General features: G+C 40.9%; 1 long non-coding RNA gene across 1 annotated transcript in view; it reads left to right on the top strand.

Moving 5' to 3' along the window:
* Positions 1–13,357: 13,357 nt before the first annotated feature.
* LOC309630963 overlaps positions 13,358–20,512 on the top strand; it is a 1,010,383-nt gene continuing 1,003,228 nt past the window's right edge. Inside the window, exon 1 of the long non-coding RNA XR_014245979.1 lies at positions 13,358–17,525. This is a non-coding gene — a long non-coding RNA (uncharacterized lncRNA). The remainder of the gene's footprint in view (positions 17,526–20,512) is intronic.

Genomic DNA, 20,512 nt, shown 5'->3' on the forward strand with positions numbered 1-20,512 from the left:
TTGATTAGACAGCTAGTCCAAGGCCACCTTGCTAATAAGGGTTGGAATTTGGGATTTAAAGACAAGTAGTTGGACTCCAGAGATTGCTTGTCGCCTCTACTCCCACTGCCATACCATGTGATGAACCCGGGTTGCTCCCTTCTATCTTACTAATCAATTTGTCCGATGGGTATGTTCCAGTTTGATATGATGTTACGTGCCATTGTGAGCAGTATATCCGTCGGTGCATTCTTCCCTAAACACCACTTGCCTATTCTGGTGCCAGATGGCTTACTTTTGACAGATTTGTCATGTTAATTATTTTTGATAAACTCTAGTGAAACAAACTATACCTTAAGCACAATGTTCACCTACACACTTTGTTTTGTGAGAATTAATTTTCAAAGTCTACTTTTCACTAAAAGCAGAGTGTAAGCTATTATTGCTAAGATACCACCTGTGATATATAGTGGGGGGAGGAAGTGGTGATTTTCTTTAATTATCATTTTCATGTTCTAAGCATAAAAACCATGGACAGCATTTCTCAAATGCCATTCTTCATTTGATGATGACCTGTGCCAAAGAAGCTAGTTATTAACCAAATAGAAAAAAAAGATGGGTCCAAAGACGAGAGAAAAATTAACCGAAGCAAAGGCTGAGCATGATGGAATAAAAAAGTGCACAGATTTGATGTGGACCCTGCCTTGGCTACTCACTACCTGTGTGACCTTGGGCAAATCACTTAACTGCCCTGAAACTCAGTTTACTCATCTTTAAAATGGGAGCCTACTTTGTCAGGGTCTTGTGAGAATTCAGAGTCATCAATTCTAAGGAAAGCCAGAGCTGCAAATATGGATGTCTACATAGGCCAGTTAGACCACGTGAATACGCCATGTTGTCCAAATGTGACACAATAGAGTAGGTATTTAGATAAAACATTAGGTTGATAAGACGTTAATGAGTATTATTAAATAGATGGTAAGTTGGGGCCAGAAGGTTTCTATGGCCAAATAAGATTGGAAAACAGTGATACATTTCACTACTGCCTTTCATAAAACATTTTAATACATTAATACATTAAAGGCTCTGAGAAGTCCTGTGGGAAAGGAACCAATTTTGCTACTTTAACTGAGCATTTTCCAAGTACATTTGATAATGAAACCCTTTTAACATCTCCACAGAATGAAAGTTCTCTGCAACACAATTTGGACATCTATTCTCTGGGGATTCAGATGAGAAAACTGAAGGAGGGAGAGGCCCACAGATGCACCCCACGTTGCACAACTCTGATGTCCTTTTGCTTGACTCCCAGCCCATGGTGTATCTACCTCCACACCCCAAGGCAGAGTCCAAGGACTTACCTGGATTTGCAGCTGCATGGAGATTTGCCTTTTGTTCATATTGGTGGTCTAGGGTCTGCAGTGAACGGGCTGGGGTAGAGCGTGTGATGCAGGAGCATAGGTTGGAGAGATTGTGCTACTGGAAAGTATGACTGTTGAGTCCTGATTTCGGAACCCATATAGGAGGTTTTAAGTCATGAAATGACCAGTGTGAAGCAGTCATGACCTGGGCTTAATGTCTGAATTCTCCTAGTCATGGTAAAGAACCAAATGGATTTTGACAATGAAAAAATGTACCACACACTTAAATCAACAACCTAATTAAGACTCGTAGCTATATTATGGGCTTTGGCCTCAATGATTTTACCCTTTCCCTTTGGAGGAAGTGCCTTGAGCCATTGACTGCTCCCAGTTGAATGGGTAATAGACCCCTGACATATCTTGTTTCAGGCAATCGCCCTAGATATAATTCTTTGTTTACAGCACTGCTGTGGAAAACTTGATGAATGCTTAGAAGAAAATAGAATTAGGACCTAAGGACCTAGTTAAAATCAACTTAGTAGAACATAGACGTTGCTTTGTGTAGAGCTGGAAAAGATAGCCATGAGAGAAAGTGTCTTTAACATGCATCCAGAGAAACTATATATTATACCCATAATATGTACGAGGCAATTACGGCTTAGTAATCTGCAGTGTATCACTACCTAGCAATCAGATTGACGTATTCTAATGAGACCCATGTTGTTTGTAATCAGACTGGCATTGCTTATTCAGATCTCTGTTCCATAAGATGCACTTTTAAATGGCTCAGATTGCACCAGATGCTATAAGAAATAGCATTCTATTTTATTCCATTACCAGCATTTTTCCCTCTTTCAATTAGCATAATTTAAAATCAGCCAGAGGCAAATGTGAGGGGCTGGAAAGTTGCAAAGAAGTTCAGGAACAACTTGATAGAAAAAGGCAAGAAGACACACATGCACAATTTTTTATATGGGCAAGAGAACATTACAATTAATAGAGTTTTTATTCTTTAAATTGCCCAGAATTTATTTCCATGACTTATTGAAATATTAGAATCTCTCAGGGGTCTAATTGCCCTGTAGGTTCTTCTTGCTTATGCACTATCTTGTGGATGACATAATAGAATCACCACATCATTTACTATTCAGTTAAAATTTAATTGAGTTCATCTTTTTTTCCCCCTCGAAATGGTCAGGAACTTGGACAATCAAAACAAATTCTCGTTTGTAAAATGAGAAGATCCTTGTAAATTGCCTCTTTAAAGCTTAGGTCCTGGCTGTTTATAAAATATCTGATGTTAAAACCTGAGCTAACCTAATACACATTTTTCCCTGATATAATCTGCCATAATGCTAGAAACAGTGCTTTTTAGATAAGTTTTTAAAATAAGGATTGGCATCTGATATTGGGAGACTACATTTCCAATGATTTGTCTCCCCAGGATTTTTGCATCATCCTAGCAATAAGGTATAAACTCCCCAGGCGGTGTCTTGGGCTTTTGCTGGTAGCTCAACCAGAATTCACTCCCCCTTGGTTCTCTTCCTAATAGCACCTAACTTGACCACACATGTCCTCTCTTTATGTCATTTGAGTGGGACTGACCCATCCCCAGCTATAGTTACCCTAGTGGGTCTGAATCACAATAAACCCTTGACACAAGGATTGGTTCAGAGGAGGTCCAATCAAAGTGAAACGTGAGACTCCTTTTCCATAGGGTGGGAAACCATCTTTCTGAAGCCCTACCCCACTCCTGCATGAACAAAATGTACCATTTCCTCTGGCAGCCATTCTGGGATCATGAGAAAAGTCACCTTCGGTATGAAAGTGACACACATAGGTGAAAAGAATCTCAAAGAAACAGAGCTGGAGCCAATGGTCTCCTGGAGCCGGCTAGCACCAACCAGCTCGTGAGAGCCGGTTGGTAAATTTTCAGGAAACTTGTGAGCCGGTCAACATGTTGGTAGCTTAAAATTGGCCACAGTGGAAGTATTCACACCATGGAAATCTGCAAACACTAAAACTCAGGGTTGCTGCTTCTTTTTCTCCTTCCCCTTTTCCTCCTCTTTCTTTTTCCTCTTCCTCCTCCTCGCTTCCAGATCTGGTTGTTAAACATTTACTAGCTTTCCACTGGTTGGCCCTCCGACTGAATCATGCCTGAAGCCTTGGATCACTCCTGCACTTTTCATATCAGAAGTCTAGAAAGTCTCCCCTTATTGTTAAGTCAGTTTGACCCAGATGATTTTCAGTTACTATTAAACAAAGGCATATCCTCTGTGACCTGCAAAGTTCTCCGTGATCACAAGAGCTAACATTTATGGAACCTGTACTAAGGACCAAGAACTGTGCTAAGTGCAAATTTACTTTAACTCAAATAAAACATCCAGGTCTACACAAAAAGGTACTTTTATTATTTCTGATTCACACATGAAGAAACTAAGCCTCAGGGTACAAGCACCACTTATCCAAGTTTCAAAGAGTAGTTTGAGACTACTACAGTTTTCCAAATGCACCAAGCGTTTTCATGCCTTAGTGCCTCCCCTGTGCTGTCTATTCTTTTTATAGATCATGTCCACCTGGTTAATGCCTATCATCCTTCAAGATCCTGAGTCAGTGCCTCACAGAGGTCTTCTTCATCCTTAGTCTGAGCCGCGTGACTCCTCACATCACCTTGAGCCTACCTTGCCGACAGTGTTTTTAACAACGCCAGGTACTTATTGATTTTCTTGTTGGTTTCCCCCACTAGACCCTAAGATTAACAGATTCTTAGGAATCTTTAATTTTTCTTGTCTATATCTTCAGGCCTGCTACCATGGCTCTCCACATGGTAGCTGTTTAACTAATGGTTGAATTACTTGAATGAATGAAAGAATGAAACTTTGTGATGTGTTTTTGCTGCATTGAAATTCAAGGAAAGAAGGAATCCTCCGTCATTACCCTTAATACATATTCTTGTACTAAATATGCGAATCATCATAAAGCTATCAAAACTCCTTGTCTTCATTTTTCTCATGTTCAATATCACCATCTTTCATCATCAGGCATTGTAGGTATTGGGCAGATGGAAGAATGTGTTGAGAAGGTTAGAAAGATCATTGGCTTTTGTGTCAAATAGACTGGACATGAATTCTAGCCTCACCATTCACTACCAGGGTCATCTTAGGTAACTTGCATACTTTCCTCATCTGTAAAATGGGACTGATGTCTAACATTTAGGGTTGCTGTGTGAAGGTAAATAGTTGTTAAGTGGCCAGGCACATGGTGATAGACACTTAAGAAATGGTAACTCCTTATCTTCATGCCCTACAACCTTAGTCATATAATATATATGCCCCCAGGACTATCACCTAAGATTTAGTGTCTGACCTTCATTTTCTTAGTTTGGATGTTACAAACTACTACTTCATCCTACTAATACTAATTATAATCATAAATAACAATAGCCACAAGTATTACTATATATCATGGGAGACTGGAGTCTTTTTAAACTGAAAGTCTATTACTTATGGATTTCTAAGAAGTTTCTTATTTTAGGTTTAGGCTATGATTTATCTCTAAATCCATTTCATTTTTCTTATTAGATCCTGTGTGTGTGTGTGTCACTGCGCCTTGCTCACAAGAGATTAGAATGTGAGACCAGGCCATGACAAAAGTGATGTGTACTTTGTCATGTTTTTGTACTTCATTTTGGAAAAAATACTTTGAAAAAAAATTTTTAAATGCTGGGTGTGTCTTACCAACTTGGACTGAGTAACTCTTCTCCTACGTGTGTTGTTATTTGAGACTGAATATACCAGACTTTGGAAAATATCCCGTTGACTCTAAGGAATGTCATAGCTGAGCCATCTGGCCAGACCACACATGATGGGTGGTCATTTTGCCCTGGATGAAAGGTTAATCACTATCAATTATCCTGGAAGTAGGAAGTTCTAGGGCTGGACATGAGCTAGCCCTTGGACTGGTGGAGAGGACACTTTTCTTTTATGGGTCCCCAGGTGGGGAAGTGAAGGTTGTCCCGGACTCTAGATATGGGAGTGTTTGGAGCATTTCCAGTGGTGAGAATTAGTGGGCCCTTGTGCAAGGAGGCAGGTTGGAAGGTAGAATGGGTGTTGACCTAATAAGCGGAGCTAAGGTAGATTTTGGGCATGTGGGATGCTAGCAGTTGTGACTTATTCCCTGTAACCCTAAACCTCAGTTGAGAGTAAATCACATCTTCCCTAATCATTTCCCGGTTGTAATGTGGGGAATTGGGTTCAGCAGTAAGCTCATGATCAAATCGGGGAGGAGCAGTGGGGGGCCTGTGGTCAAAAATAGCTGCCCAGAAGGGAAGTGCTATCGTGAGGATTGTCAACAGCACAGGAGAAGATGCAAGGGGAGGAAGCTGACAGATTTGTTCTAGACCACGTGGAAGGCAGGATGCTGGGAAATACCCAGAAAACTCTGAGGAGGTTTTCTGTGCCAGGAGTTAGCTGTAAAGGGTTCAGATCATAATAGTCTGGGCCTGAAAAGAAAATGCAACATCATTTTGTAGCCACAGGCAGGTGAGGCTGATGACTTATGAGTTATACGTAGATTTCTTATTTAATTTCCACACAACCAGGTTGCAAGTATTATTACTCCCATTTTACAGCTATAATACCAAGAATTAAATTCAGGTTTTAACTACTTATGAAATGGCCACACTGAGATTTGTGCCGTATCCATCTGCCACCGAAGATGATGTTCTTCCTATAAGACCATCATGCCTGCCTCCTGAAGGAGTGAAATAGAAGTGAAGAGAAATGTGGCTCACTGGTTAATTTCCTGTGGTATTTCCACAAAGCAAACTTGAGAAAGTATTGCTTTCCATCTGTTTCAGCCATTCTTTTGTTATAAATTGCCTATCATTATTATCTGTCCAAATATCTTGATGGAGGAGTGGGGTGTAGGGGAAATTTGTAATTTTCGTAAGAACCAGTAACATTTCACTTCTTAAGTAAGACTTTTTTTTTTTTTTTAAACATCTTTATTGAAGTATAATTGCCTTACAATGGTGTGTTAGCTTCTGCTTTATAACAAAGTGAATCAGTTACACATATACAATATGTTCCCATTTCTCTTCCCTCTTGCATCTCCCTCCCTCCCACCCTCCCCATCCCACCCCTCTAGGTGGTCACAAAGCACCGAGCTGATCTCCCTGTGCTATGCGGCTGCTTCCCACTAGTTATCTATTTTACATTTGGTAGTGTATATATGTCCATAACACTCTCTTACCCTGTCACATCTCACCCCACCCCCTCCCCATATCCTCAAGTCCATTCTCTAGTAGGTCTGTGTCTTTATTCCCGTCTTGCCACTAGGTTCTTCATGGCCTTTTTTTTTTTTTTTTCCTTAGATTCCGTATATATGTGTTAGCATACTGTATTTGTTTTTCTCTTTCTGACTTACTTCACTCTGTATGACAGACTCTAACTCCATCCACCTCATTACAAATACCTCCATTTCATTTCTTTTTATGGCTGAGTAATATTCCATTGTATATATGTGCCACATCTTCTTTACCCATTCATCTGTCGATGGACATTTAGGTTGCTTCCATGTCCTGGCTATTGTAAATAGAGCTGCAATGAACATTTTGGTACATGACTATTTTTGACCTATGGTTTTCTCAGGGTATATACCCAGTAGTGGGATTGCTAGGTCGTATGGTAGTTCTATTTTTAGTTTTTTAAGGAACCTCCATACTGTTCTCCATAGTGGCTGTATCAATTTACATTCCCACCAACAGTGCAAGAGTGTTCCCTTTCCTCCACACCCTCTCCAGCATTTATTGTTTCTAGATTTTTTGATGATGGCCATTCTGACCGGTGTGAGATGATATCTCATTGTAGTTTTGATTTGCATTTCTCTAATGATTAATGATGTTGAGCATTCTTTCATGTGTCTGTAGGCCATCTGTATATCTTCTTTGGAGAAATGTCTATTTAGGTCTTCTGCCCATTTTTGGATTGGGTTGTTCGTTTTTTTGTTATTGAACTGCATGAGCTGCTTGTAAATCTTGGAGATTAATCCTTTGTCAGCTGCTTCATTTGCAAATATTTTCTCCCATTCTGAGGGTTGTCTTTTGGTCTTGTTTATGGTTTCCTTTGCTGTGCAAAAGCTTTTAAGTTTCATTAGGTCCCATTTGTTTATTTGTGTTCTTATTTCCATTTCTCTGGGAGCTGGGTCAAAAAGAATCTTGCTGTGATGTATGTCATAGAGTGTTCTGCCTATGTTTTCCTCTAAGAGTTTGATAGTGTCTGCCCTTACACTTAGGTCTTTAATCCATTTGGAGTTTATTTTTGTGCATGGTGTCAGGGAGTGTTCTAATTTCATACTTTTACATGTACCTGTCCAATTTTCCCAGCACCACTTATTGAAGAGGCTGTCTTTTCTCCACTGTATATGCTTGCCTCCTTTATCAAAGATAAGGTGACCATATGTGTGTGGGTTTATCTCTGGGCTTTCTATCCTGTTCCATTGATCTATATTTCTGTTTTTGTGCCAGTACCAAACTGTCTTGATTACTGAAGCTTTGTAATATAGTCTGAAGTCAGGGAGCCTGATTCCCCCAGCTCCATTTTTTGTTCTCAAGATTGCTTTGGCTATTCGGGGTCTTTTGTGTTTCCATACAAATTGTGAAATTTTTTGTTCTAGTTCTGTGAAAAATGCCAGTGGTAGTTTGATAGGGATTGCATTGAATCTGTAGATTGCTTTGGGTAGTAGAGTCATTTTCACAATGTTGATTCTTCCAATCCAGGAACATGGTATATCTCTCCATCTATTTGTATCATCTTTAATTTCTTTCATCAGTGTCTTATAATTTTCTGCATACAGGTCTTTTGTCTCCTTAGGTAGGTTTATTCCTAGATATTTTATTCTTTTTGTTGCAATGGTAAACGGGAGTGTTTTCTTAATTTCACTTTCAGATTTTTCGTCATTAGTGTATAGAAATGCAAGAGATTTCTGTGCATTAATTTTGTATCCTGCTACTTTACCAAATTCATTGATTAGCTCTAGGAGTTTTCTGGTAGCATCTTTAGGATTCTCTATGTATAGTATCATGTCATCTGCAAACAGTGACAGCTTTACTTCTTCTTTTCCGATTTGGATTCCTTTTATTTCTTTTTCTTCTCTGATTGCTGTAGCTAACACTTCCAAAACTATGTTGAATAATAGTGGTGAGAGTGGGCAACCTTGTCTTGTTCCTGATCTTAGTGGAAATGGTTTCAGTTTTTCACCATTGAGGACAATGTTGGCTGTGGGTTTGTCATATATGGCCTCTATTATGTTGAGGAAAGTTCCCTCTATGCCTACTTTCTGCAGGGCTTTTATCATAAATGGGTGTTGAATTTTGTCGAAAGCTTTCTCTGCATCTATTGAGATGATCATATGGTTTTTCTCCTTCAATTTGTTAATATGGTGTATCACATTGATTGATTTGCGTATGTTGAAGAATCCTTGCATTCCTGGGATAAACCCCACTTGATCATGGTGTATGATCCTTTTAATGTGCTGTTGGATTCTGTTTGCTAGTATTTTGTTGAGGATTTTTGCATCTATGTTCATCAGTGATATTGGCCTGTAGTTTTCTTTCTTTGTGACATCTTTGTCTGGTTTTGGTATCAGGGTGATGGTGGCCTCGTAGAATGAGTTTGGGAGTGTTCCTCCCTCTGCAATATTTTGGAAGAGTTTGAGAAGGATAGGTGTTAGCTCTTCTCTAAATGTTTGATAGAATTCGCCTGTGAAGCCATCTGGTCCTGGGCTTTTGTTTGTTGGAAGGTTTTTAATCACAGTTTCAATTTCAGTGCTTGTGATTGGTCTGTTCATATTTTCTATTTCTTCCTGGTTCAGTCTCGGCAGTTTGTGCATTTCTAAGAATCTGTCCATTTCTTCCAGGTTGTCCATTTTATTGGCATAGAGTTGCTTGTAGTAATCTCTCATGATCGTTTGTATTTCTGCAGTGTCAGTGGTTACTTCTCCTTTTTCATTTCTAATTCTACTGATTTGAGTCTTCTCCCTTTTTCTCTTGATGAGTCTGGCTAATGGTTTATCAATTTTGTTTATCTTCTCAAAGAACCAGCTTTTAGTTTCATTGATTTTTGCTATTGTTTCCTTCATTTCTTTTCCATTTATTTCTGACCTAATCTTTATGATTTCTTTCCTTCTGCTGGCTTTGGGGTTTTTTTGTTCTTCTTTCTCTAATTGCTTTAGGTGCAAGGTTAGGTTGTTTATTCGAGATGTTTCCTCTTTCTTGAGGTAGGCTTGTATTGCTATAAACTTCCCTCTTAGCACTGCTTTTGCTGCGTCCCATAGGTTTTGGGTCGTCGTATCTCCATTGTCATTTGTTTCTAGGTATTTTTTGATTTCCCCTTTGATTTCTTCAGTGATCACTTCGTTATTAAGTAGTGTATTGTGTAGCCTCCATGTGTTTGTATTTTTTACAGATCTTTTCCTGTAATTGATATCTAGTCTCATAGCATTGTGGTCGGAAAAGCTACTTGATACGATTTCAATTTTCTTAAATTTACCAAGGCTTGATTTGTGACCCAAGATATGATCTATCCTGGAGAATGTTCCATGAGCACTTGAGAAAAACGTGTATTCTGTTGTTTTTGGGTGGAATGTCCTATAAATATCAATTAAGTCCATCTTGTTTAATGTATCATTTAAAGCTTGTGTTTCCTTATTTATTTTCATTTTGGATGATCTGTCCATTGGTGAAAGTGGGGTGTTAAAGTCCCCTACTATGATTGTGTTGCTGTCAATTTCCCCTTTTATGGCTGTTAGTATTTGCCTTATGTATTGAGGTGCTCCTATGTTGGGTGCATAAATATTTACAATTGTTATACCTTCCTCTTGGATCGATCCCTTGATCATTATATAGTGTCCTTCTTTGTCTCTTGTAATAGTCTTTATTTTAAAGTCTATTTTGTCTGATATGAGAATTGCTACTCCAGCTTTCTTTTGATTTCCATTTGCATGGAATATCTTTTTCCATCCCCTCACTTTCAGTCTGTATGTGTCTCTAGGTCTGAAGTGGGTCTCTTGTAGACAGCATATATATGGGTCTTGTTTTTGTATCCATTCAGCCAGCCTGTGTCTTTTGGTTGGAGCATTTAATCCATTTACATTCAAGGTAATTATCGATATGTATGTTCTTATTCCCATTTTCTTAAATGTTTTGGGTTTGTTATTGTAGGTGTTTTCCTTCTCTTGTGTTTCTTGCCTAGAGAAGTTCCTTTAGCATTTGTTGTAAAGCTGGTTTGGTGGTGCTGAACTCTCTCAGCTTTTGCTTGTCTGTAAAGGTTTTAATTTCTCCATCACATCTGAATGAGATCCTTGCTGGGTAGAGTAATCTTGGTTGTAGGTTTTTCTCCTTCCTCACTTTAAGTATATCCTGCCACTCCCTTCTGGCTTGCAGAGTTTCTGCTGAAAGATCAGATGTTAACCTTATGGGGATTCCCTTGTGTGTTATTTGTTGTTTTTCCCTTGCTGCTTTTAATATGTTTTCCTTATATTTAATTTTTGACAGTTTGATTAATATGTGTCTTGGCGTGTTTCTCCTTGGGTTTATCCTGTATGGGACTCTCTGTGCTTCCAGGACTTGATTAACTATTTCCTTTCCCATATTAGGGAAGTTTTCAACTATAATCTCTTCAAATATTTTCTCAGTCCCTTTCTTTTTCTCTTCTTCTTCTGGGACCCCTATAATTCGAATGTTGGTGCGTTTAATGCTGTCCCAGAGGTCTCTGAGACTGTCCTCAGTTCTTTTCATTCTTTTTTCTTTATCCTGCTCTGCAGTCGTTATTTCCACCATTTTATCTTCCAGGTCACTTATCCTTTCTTCTGCCTCAGTTATTCTGCTATTGATCCCATCTACAGTATTTTTAATTTCATTTATTGTGTTTTTCATCGTTGCTTGGTTCCTCTTTAGTTCTTCTACGTCCTTGTTAAATGTTTCTTGCATTTTGTCTATTCTATTTCCAAGATTTTGGATCATCCTTACTATCATTATTCTGAATTCTTTTTCAGGTAGACTACCTATTTCCTCTTCATTTGTTAAGTCTGGTGTGTTTTGACCCTGCTCCTTCATCCGCTGTGTGTTTTTCTGTCATCTCATTTTGCTTATCTTACTGTGTTTGGGGTCTCCTTTTCACAGGCTGCAGGTTCGTAGTTCCCGTTGTTTTTGGTATCTGTCCCCAGTGGCTAAGGTTGGTTCAGTGGGTTGTGTAGGCTTCCTGGTGGAGGGAACTAGTGCCTGAGCTCTGGTGGATGAGGCTGGATCTTGTCTTTCTGGTGGGCACGTCCACGTCTGGTGGTGTATTTTGGGGTGTCTGTGGCCTTATTATGATTTTAGGCAGCCTCTCTGCTAATAGATGGGGCTGTGTTCCTGTCTTGCTAGTTGTTTGGCATAAGGTGTTCAGCACTGTAGCTTGCTGGTCATTGAGTGGTGCTGGGTCTTGATGTTGAGATGGAGATCTCTGAGAGATTTTTGCCGTTTGGTATTACGTGGAGCTGGGAGGTCTCTTGTGGACCAGTGTCCTGAAGTTGGCTCTCCCACCTCAGAGGTACGGCCCTGATGCCTGGCTGGAGCACCAAGAGCCTTTTGTCCACACGGCTCAGAGTAAAAGGGAGAAAAAATAGAAAGAAAGAAAGAAAGAGGCTATAATATAGGGAAGTAAAATAAAGCTATTATAAAGCAAAGCTATACAGACAAAATCTCACCCAGAAGCATATACATATACACTCACAAAAAAAAGGAAAAGGGGAAAAATTAATATATCCTGCTCCCAAAGTCCACCTCCTGAATTTGGGATGATTCGTTGTCTATTCAGGTATTCAACAGATGCAGGCACATCAAGTTGTTTGTGGAGTTTTAATCTGCTGCTTCTGAGGCTGGTGGGAGAGATTTCCCTTTCTCTTCTCTGTTCGCACAGCTCCCGGGGTTCAGCTTTGGATTTGGACCCGCCTCTGCATGTAGGTTGCCTGAGGGCGTCTGTTCCCCGCCCAGACAGGATGGGGTTAAAGGAGCAGCTGCTTCGGGGGCTCTGGCTCACTCAGGCTGGGGGGAGGGAGGGGTACGGAGGAGGCGGGGCGAGCCTGCGGCGGCAGAGGCGTCATGACGTTGCACCAGCCTGAGGCACGTCGTGCGTTCTCCCAGGGAAGTTGTCCCTGGGTCACGGGCCCCTGGCAGTGGCGGGCTGCACAGGCTCCTGTGAGGGGCGGTGTGGAGAGTGACCTGTGCTCGCACACAGGCTTCTTGGTGGCGGCAGCAGCAGCCCCAGCGTCTCAGGCCTGTCTCTGGGGTCCGCGGTGATCACCGCAGCTCGCGCCAGTCTCTGGAGTTCGTTTAGGCGGCGCTCTGAATCCCCTCTCCTCGCGCACCAGGAAACAAAGAGGCAAGAAAAAGTCTCTTGCCTCTTCAGCAGCTGCAGACTTTTTCCCGGTCTCCCTCCCGGCTAGCTGTGGTGCACTAACCCCTTCAGGCTGTGTTCACACCGCCAACCCCAGTCCTCTCCCTGCGATCCGACCGACCGACCGACCGAAGCCCGAGCCTCAGCTCCCAGCCCCGCCCGCCCCGGTGGGGGAGCAGACAAGCCTCTCGGGCTGGTGAGTGCAGGTCGGCGCCAAGCCTCCATGCGGGAATCTCTCCGCTTTGCCCTCCGCACCCCTGTGGCTGCGCTCTCCTCCGTGTCTCCGAAGCTTCCCCCCTCCGCCACCCACAGTCTCCGCCCGCGAAGGGGCTCCTAGTGTGTGGAAACCTTTCCTCCTTCACAGCTCCCTCCCACTGGTGCAGGTCCCGTCCCTATTCTTTTGTCTCTGTTATTTCTTTTTTCTTTTGCCCTACCCAAGTATGTGGGGAGTTTCTTGCCTTTTGAGAGGTCTGACGTCTTCTGCCAGCGTTCAGTGGGTGTTCTGTAGGAGCAGTTCCACGTGTAGATGTATTTCTACTGTATCTGTGGGAAGGAAGGTGATCTCTGCGTCTTACTCTTCCGCCATCTTCTCTCCTCCTTAAGTAAGACTTTTAATTCTCTGGTCTATGGCCTGAAATTGATTTTCCCCCAGCTGTTGACCAATGTGATAGAAAATCTACTTAGTGTAATAGGTACTCTCTCCTTGAGCTGTTGAAAAAGAATATTGTATAGTTTAAAAGATACTCCATCTAGCCTGAACTCTGACACAAAGAGCTTTATGAGTGCAAGTATGTCTCTCATGACTCCTTATTCTAAAACCAGGATTTGTACTTCCTAATCTCTGTCTTTCTGCTCTAAAATTCAATGTATAATTTAAATTGCTTGGTTCCTGTGTATGAGTTTCTGAATTCCAGAATGTTTATACACAGGCACAGAAAAGAAAGGCAGCCAGCACTGCCTTTATTTAGCAGATATGCCCTGGTATTTCTGTAGCAGTTGTATATTTAAGTACTTTCATGCTAGTTGGAACCTGGCTTCTGTTCTGAGGCACCCTGAGTGTCTCATATTACCCTAGCTGTATGCGTTGTTCCCCTGTGCGGCCCCACAATCATTGAGTCAAGGTATATCATGGAAGTTTATTATTTTTTGAAAGGTTTAGAAATATTTTCACATGTATAAAATAACAATAACTCTAAATAGAGTATGCAGACATAAATTTAAAAACACACCTAGGATAGAGGAAGAGAGAGAGAGAGAAGAAATGGCTACCACTAAACATCAATAAGAATGACATGAAAACTTAACACTATATTAGACATGTATAGTCTCCTGTGTCATTCTGTCTTTTCTTTCTTTTTTTCCCTCCTTTCCTTTTGTTTCTTCTTTTTATATCATCCAAGAGTTAAAGAAAAGAAATTTCTATTTTCAGACTTTTTCTGAATCTTTTTCCTAGAATTGTCAATAGCACAAAGCTTTGAATAGGTAGATATCTTTCATTAAAAAATTAAACTTTCAGTACTTTGAGACTGAAAGCACATAGAAAGAAGAGAACATTTCTTGTGCTATTAAATAAGCTCAAAGTGCTTCTTTTATTCATTCCTTTATTCAAAAAATGAGCAGAATGGTCTGTGGTGTTTTGGATGGTAAAAAGAATGAGGTACTCACAATGCAAGGTCTTTTACTGACCCACAGTCACTGTTCCTTGCAAAAGGTAATCTAATAATCCTCTATTCCATTTAAGGACTATACGAGCTTGTACATTTCCAGACATCTTAAATGATTTGCCCAATGACCCTTCAAGCCCTTCTGATCCAAGCATTGTTATTACTCTTGCTTGATGGGAATTTAGGTGGACTGAAGTTGAGTGAGATCTTGGATGCTAATATATGCCCTGCTGGTGTGTGGTTTTCTTTCTTATAAGTCGGCCACATTGTCCAAAAGAGTCCCCCAAAATACAAGCGCATGGCTCTGAGTTTTTGTTTTTCTGATTGACGAGTAATTTTCAGAAATCTCTCCGAAGTTCTTTGAGGATCTATTGCTATTCTTGACAGAGTTTTGTAGTTGATTGCTTTGAAGCCCACTTAACTTCCTTAGCTGATTGAAGATGTCACTAATGTGCTTTTTTAATTAGTTTGTGAAGTGGGTGGAGTTGGAGCAAAGTCAATTTCATCTTGCTAAAATCCAATCAATGCTAGTTGACTGAATGACTTTAGTTTATTTAGCCGATTGACCCTGGACTTCTTCAAAAGTTGTTTTCTCTTATTTTCAATTTTGATGATTAAAAAAATGGTTTAATTACAGAAGTCACTTTTATGTTGTTTAATATGTTGACAGGAAATTTACCCTACTTTTCCACCTTATGTATAACTCAGAAGGCATATAATAACCCTCCGCTGAATTCAATATTTGCTGTTCCAAACTATAAATGAGACAACACAGTTTTCTCTTTTGACTTTTCATTTCTCTTACTGTGCAGACAAGTATTTACAGAAAGGAAAGATTGCCCAGACCTTTGCAAAAATATTTACAGTGTCTAACTTTTGTTGGATTTTCTTTAGGGTTTTTAGGATGCAGTGTTTTGCAAATCCTTTCACTGGTTAAACTTCCTTATTGAAGTAATGAATAGAAAAATGGTGGTTCCCATTTATCTGGAGAAGAATTATTGTGACTGCCTGCCTGGGCATCAAGCTGAAATGCTTACAAAACCATTTCACATCTCAAACAACAACCAACCAAATTTTATTTCTGTCAAAATAATAGAAATAAATGGTTCCAAAGCAGAAATGCTGCTAGTAAACATTTTCATCAGAACCAAGCACTGTGGCTATTAAAATTCATCCAAATTAAATGTTTATTTCTGAAACAAATGCCTTCTTTGTAAAATATTTGCCACCAAAGACTCCCTTGACCCTGCAGGGAGAGTTCACTTATGTGAAAGACCTATGACTCATGAAAGCCTAATTAGAGAAAACTTCAGTAAACTTCTCTTTCAAAGGAAATGTTAAGCCTGAATTTTTAAGGGGGTAATGAAAACTCATTCCAAAGTTTTATTTCCAAATGCCATTTTTAAGAAATTCTACAAGCTGACTCATGAAGAACACGGGCAGGTCACTGTTTGTCAAATCTACCAGGAGATCCCAGCTGCGTCCCAAACTGGATTTAGGTCCGTGTTTCATTTTGATTGGTTTGATCCTGGAGTGTCTGAATGGAACAGAGGAGGAGGAAAAACAGTGGAATGGATGGATTGCTGTCTACTCCCCTGGCTCAGCCTCAAGGACTGATCTTGAGATCAGAGAAGAGGATGAAACTTGCCTCTTGATGCATACAATCTGCATACAAGTTATCCTAAAATGCCAAGCACATTTCAAACCTCTGCATATGCCTTATACACTAATATCTCCTTGGTAAAAACAAGTTACATGGCTGAATTCAAGATCAAAGTGTATGGAAGTCCATTCACCCACCATGAGGTCAAAACAAATCACATGCCTAAGACCAACATCGATGGGAAGGACACATTCTCCCGTCGTGAGGGAGGGGGAAGTGAGTAAATATTTCCTGAACAACATTATAATCTACTGCAAGTGGTAAAGCCAGAAAGTAAGGATACGTGTTCGTGAAATATTCATGAGTATTGGTCCAAACAGTGCCAAAGACCATAGTGCAGCTTTGGCACCCAGGGTTTAGAGTTGCCACCAGCAGAGAATTGATGAACATGGTGGAACAGTATTTCTCCAGAGGCCTCTTGCCTATAATCAGTGGCCAGGTGCCTTGGTAAGACGTTGGAGCAGTGAAGCAGGAGTGTTTTTGTTGCTGAGCGCACACTAGATGCTACTACCCCTGGAGAATCTAAGAACTACCTGGGAGAGACTTTCAGTGGGGCTAAACTTCTAAACAAGCAGGAGCATTGGTACAGATTAATTTGTATTTATTTCCTTTGGATACTGTTGTTTCATAAATTAAGTGGGAGATTAACCTCACTTTCTAGATAATTCCAAAATAAAGCCCCCAATGAGTCTTATATCCATATTGTGAAGACAAGAGAACATATTTTGCCTGCAACTATATATTTATGTATAGGATGGCCTACACAACTTATTTTTAGACAAATCATGGAATGGATATATGTGTCCAGTGGTGGTTTTAGTCAACAAACAATTGAACAAACATTTAAAAGAAAATTGGAAACAATTTGAAGGTATACCGTGTGGTTTTGCCATTGTATCCTAAAAAGACACAAAACTTCTATTTGTGGAAGCAGTTTATGATCCCACCTGCTCCTCCATCTGCCATTGTTTTCCTACTAACACATGCATGTGGATGTTGTCCCATCACAGTGACTACAAGCGTGAGCATGGGGGTTGTGTGTGGCAGAGGGCTAACTTCTTACCAAATCCATTTCCTCTTCTTCCTGAATACATAGCTAGATTACATTTTGCAAGTTCCTTGAGGGTAGCTGTGGTCATGTGCCTGAGTTCTAGCCAATGGAGTGTGAGCAGAAATGATGCTATGTCATTCCTAAGACTGACCCATAAAAACATCCCATGTTTGATTCTCCATCTTCTTTCCCTTTCCAGGGCTTAATGTACACAAAAATGCCAGTCTTGGAAGCCATGTATTGAAGATAGTAGAGCCATAAAATGAAAGGAGACTGGATCTTTGAGCTACCACTTGGCAAAGCATCCACTGATCAGGAACTTAAATAAGCAAGAAGTAGAATCCTATCATGTTGGAGACTATGTGACCACAGGTAAGTTATTTGCCCTCTATGCACATCAATTTCCTCACCTGTTAAATGGTGTGCAGTTCTAAAATATGTACACAAAACTCATGGACACTCCTCCCTTCAAAAGGTGGAGTATAATTTTCCTCCTTTTGGGTGTGCTCTGGACTTAGTGCTTGTTTTCTAACAGAATATAGTGGGCGTAGTGGTATGTGGCTTCTAAGACTAGGTCTTAGAAGGTGTTGTGGCTTCCTGTTTACTCTCATTCTTGGATCCTTTCCTCTGGGGGAATTTGGTTGCCATACTGTAAAGATACTCAAGCAGCCCTATGGAGAGGTCCGCCTAGTGAGGAAATGAAGACTCCTACCAATAGCCATGTGACTGATCCAACTTAGAAGCAGATCCTCCAGACCCACCCAGTCAAGCCTTTAGATAACCATCATCCTAGCTGGCATCTTGACTTCAACTTCATCAGAGATTCTGAATCAGCAATACCCAGCCTCTCTCTGATTTTGATCCATATAAACTGTGTGATCCATGGAATCTAAGTCGAGCAATGAAAGATATGAGCCCATTAGGGGGACCGATAGGCAGATTAAAGTCAATAGATTGGAAGTTCCAATGAAGATCAAAGAATTGTTGGATTGAGACAGATGTTAGACTATGTGAGCTAGAAAGATAGAACTGATGATCAGAGTCTACAATGCTTAAAATCAAGATAGTGGAAGTAAAATAACTATGAGTGTGGGATTATAAAAATCTAAGTTGTTAAGATCATAGGAGTTAGTATCTAAGATGAACTGAAGGATAGATTGTTGGAAGTGAGAGGCTAGAGTGATGGGCAGATTATTTTGTTAGATGTTGAAGCTGCCAAGAATATGACAGGGATGGGGTTAATTTTTTCAAGAAAGGCAGTGAGCTGGATGCTAATATTTTCAATGAATATGGATGCCAAATTGCATACTTGTTAGATGAGTAAACCAAGGAGGGATGGTTGGTGGTCCTGCCTGACAGATGTGGGTCTAAGAGGCCTGCATGTTTGAGGAAGAAGGGATGAGAAATTGTTTAGAAGTGGCCAAGAGGAGCTGGGAAGATACCACCTGATGCCCAGGCCCTAGGGTACATGGGAGCAGGAGAAAAACATCATCGTTGTTGGTGAAGGCTGTTGGGGGGAGTAGTGCTGTCAGACAATAGCCAGACTGCTGTTAGAGAAAGAAGGAAAAGGACGCACCTGGAGGAAGTGTTGTAGATAATGGGAATTCAGCTGATAATAGACTCTAGATCTCAGATCAAAGAGTGAAAGGGTTTGTGAAGCAGAGAAGCGGTGGGAGACTGGGTCAGATTAGGGGATTACAGGGCTACAGGAGAATAAAAACCTGAGTAATGATGGGAATTTGGAAATCCTGAACTTCTGGAAGTGATTGCTTTAAAAGCATAATTGGCTTGACTGTGATGGCCTTTTAGATGAAGGTGAATACTAAATTCTGCTCATAGCCTTTTCTTAGACTTGTTCTTGGTCGGTTGGTAGGGGTGAGGTGTGTGGTGGCGCAGCTGCAGCAAAGGCCATCTTACCAGGAGCCCATGGAGTTTCGTGGGCCTCCCTGAACTTCCCGAGGGTGGGGCGGGGTGGCAGGAGGCACTCTGAAGGCAGTGGGTGGTGCTACAGTCCAAACAACAGGGAGGCCCACAGTTGGCAGTCTCCATAGATCTCTGGAAGTCTTACTTAAATTCTTGTTTGCTGAATTTCAACTGTCTGCCCTATTGAAAGATCAAAGCACCAAATACCCTTAGGATTCAAAATGGTAGAGTCTCTAAAATGTTGCTTCACTCCCGGTCACCACTTGATAAGGAAGGGAAATTGAGTCAACATTTTAGACTTAACTGCTTCTTTTTCCTTATCTCCTCTTAAAATAGTTTCAAAAGGCTAAAGTCATTTTCCTGAAAGTCTTCAATTATGATTAAACACAGGTGAGTGGGTTCAACTTTTTCAATGGCTCTGGAAAGCCAGACGGTGCTTCTTTACCTGTAGCAGAAAAGGCTGATGGAAGGGCAGTGGGGACCAGAGCACAGGAGTGGAAACCATGAAGTCCGGCGTCGACACTCTCACTGAAGTGCTCTGTAGGCTTTTCAAGACCCTCGACCTTGCTCCGAGTGTTTCCTAGTCTGTAAAATCTCTCCGGAGTGCCTGTGGAATAAATAATCAATGGTTGCAAAGCATGAAACCTGAAGTGCTATGGAAATAGAAGAGCAACAGTAAAGGGACTCTCCTTGTTGGTTGCTCTACCCCAGGACTTGGTGGAGCGGCTCCTGAAACAGGACCCCACACAGGCTCCAGCCTGGCCAGGCTGAGAAGTGAGCCAGACGTCCCCGTGCCTGGCACTAGCCTTGACCCTTGGCTCCCTCCCTCCCACCCACCCTTCCTCTTTCCCTTTCCCTGTCCACCCAAGAGGAAAATAGATCTGATTACATAGGATCATGTTGGGGTGGTTTAATTTCATGCATTTTGTTCTTTCATTTACCCATTTAGCATGCGTTGTATACCTGCTGTTAGGCTCTATACTTGACCTGGTTACAAAGGCAGAGGGGTCCCAGAGTGAGCTGAAGCTGTGTGAATGATGTGTGGGAGAACCGGTGGGGCAGTCTCCTCAGGGGTCTTTGCACTGGAGCCTAGAAACCTTGGGAGGGAGGAAGGTAGGAAGCAAGACACGCTTGATGGGGAAACAAGAGTTTGACTTTTGTCTCCAGCTTAGGCTTTGTTGCCTCTGGTCTGAATTTTAGTAATATCATATATTTTGTACGCTATCCTTCAGCAGTACGCATATATTCAGTAACATGGATCTCTGTATATAAAGTCTATATGGATTTCTGGTTTTCAGTGATATCTGAAAGATCATTCGTTGTAAGAAACCGTGACCCAGGGAGCATTACTTTTCATGGCATTCCTAACATATTTGACACCAGTAGCAGATCACGAATACTTCCCAACTCAACAAAATTATTTTCAGTAATAATTT

This window comes from Balaenoptera borealis (assembly GCF_965194805.1).
Source record: "Balaenoptera borealis genome assembly, chromosome: 6".
In the NCBI taxonomy this organism is placed as follows: domain Eukaryota; kingdom Metazoa; phylum Chordata; class Mammalia; order Artiodactyla; family Balaenopteridae; genus Balaenoptera; species Balaenoptera borealis.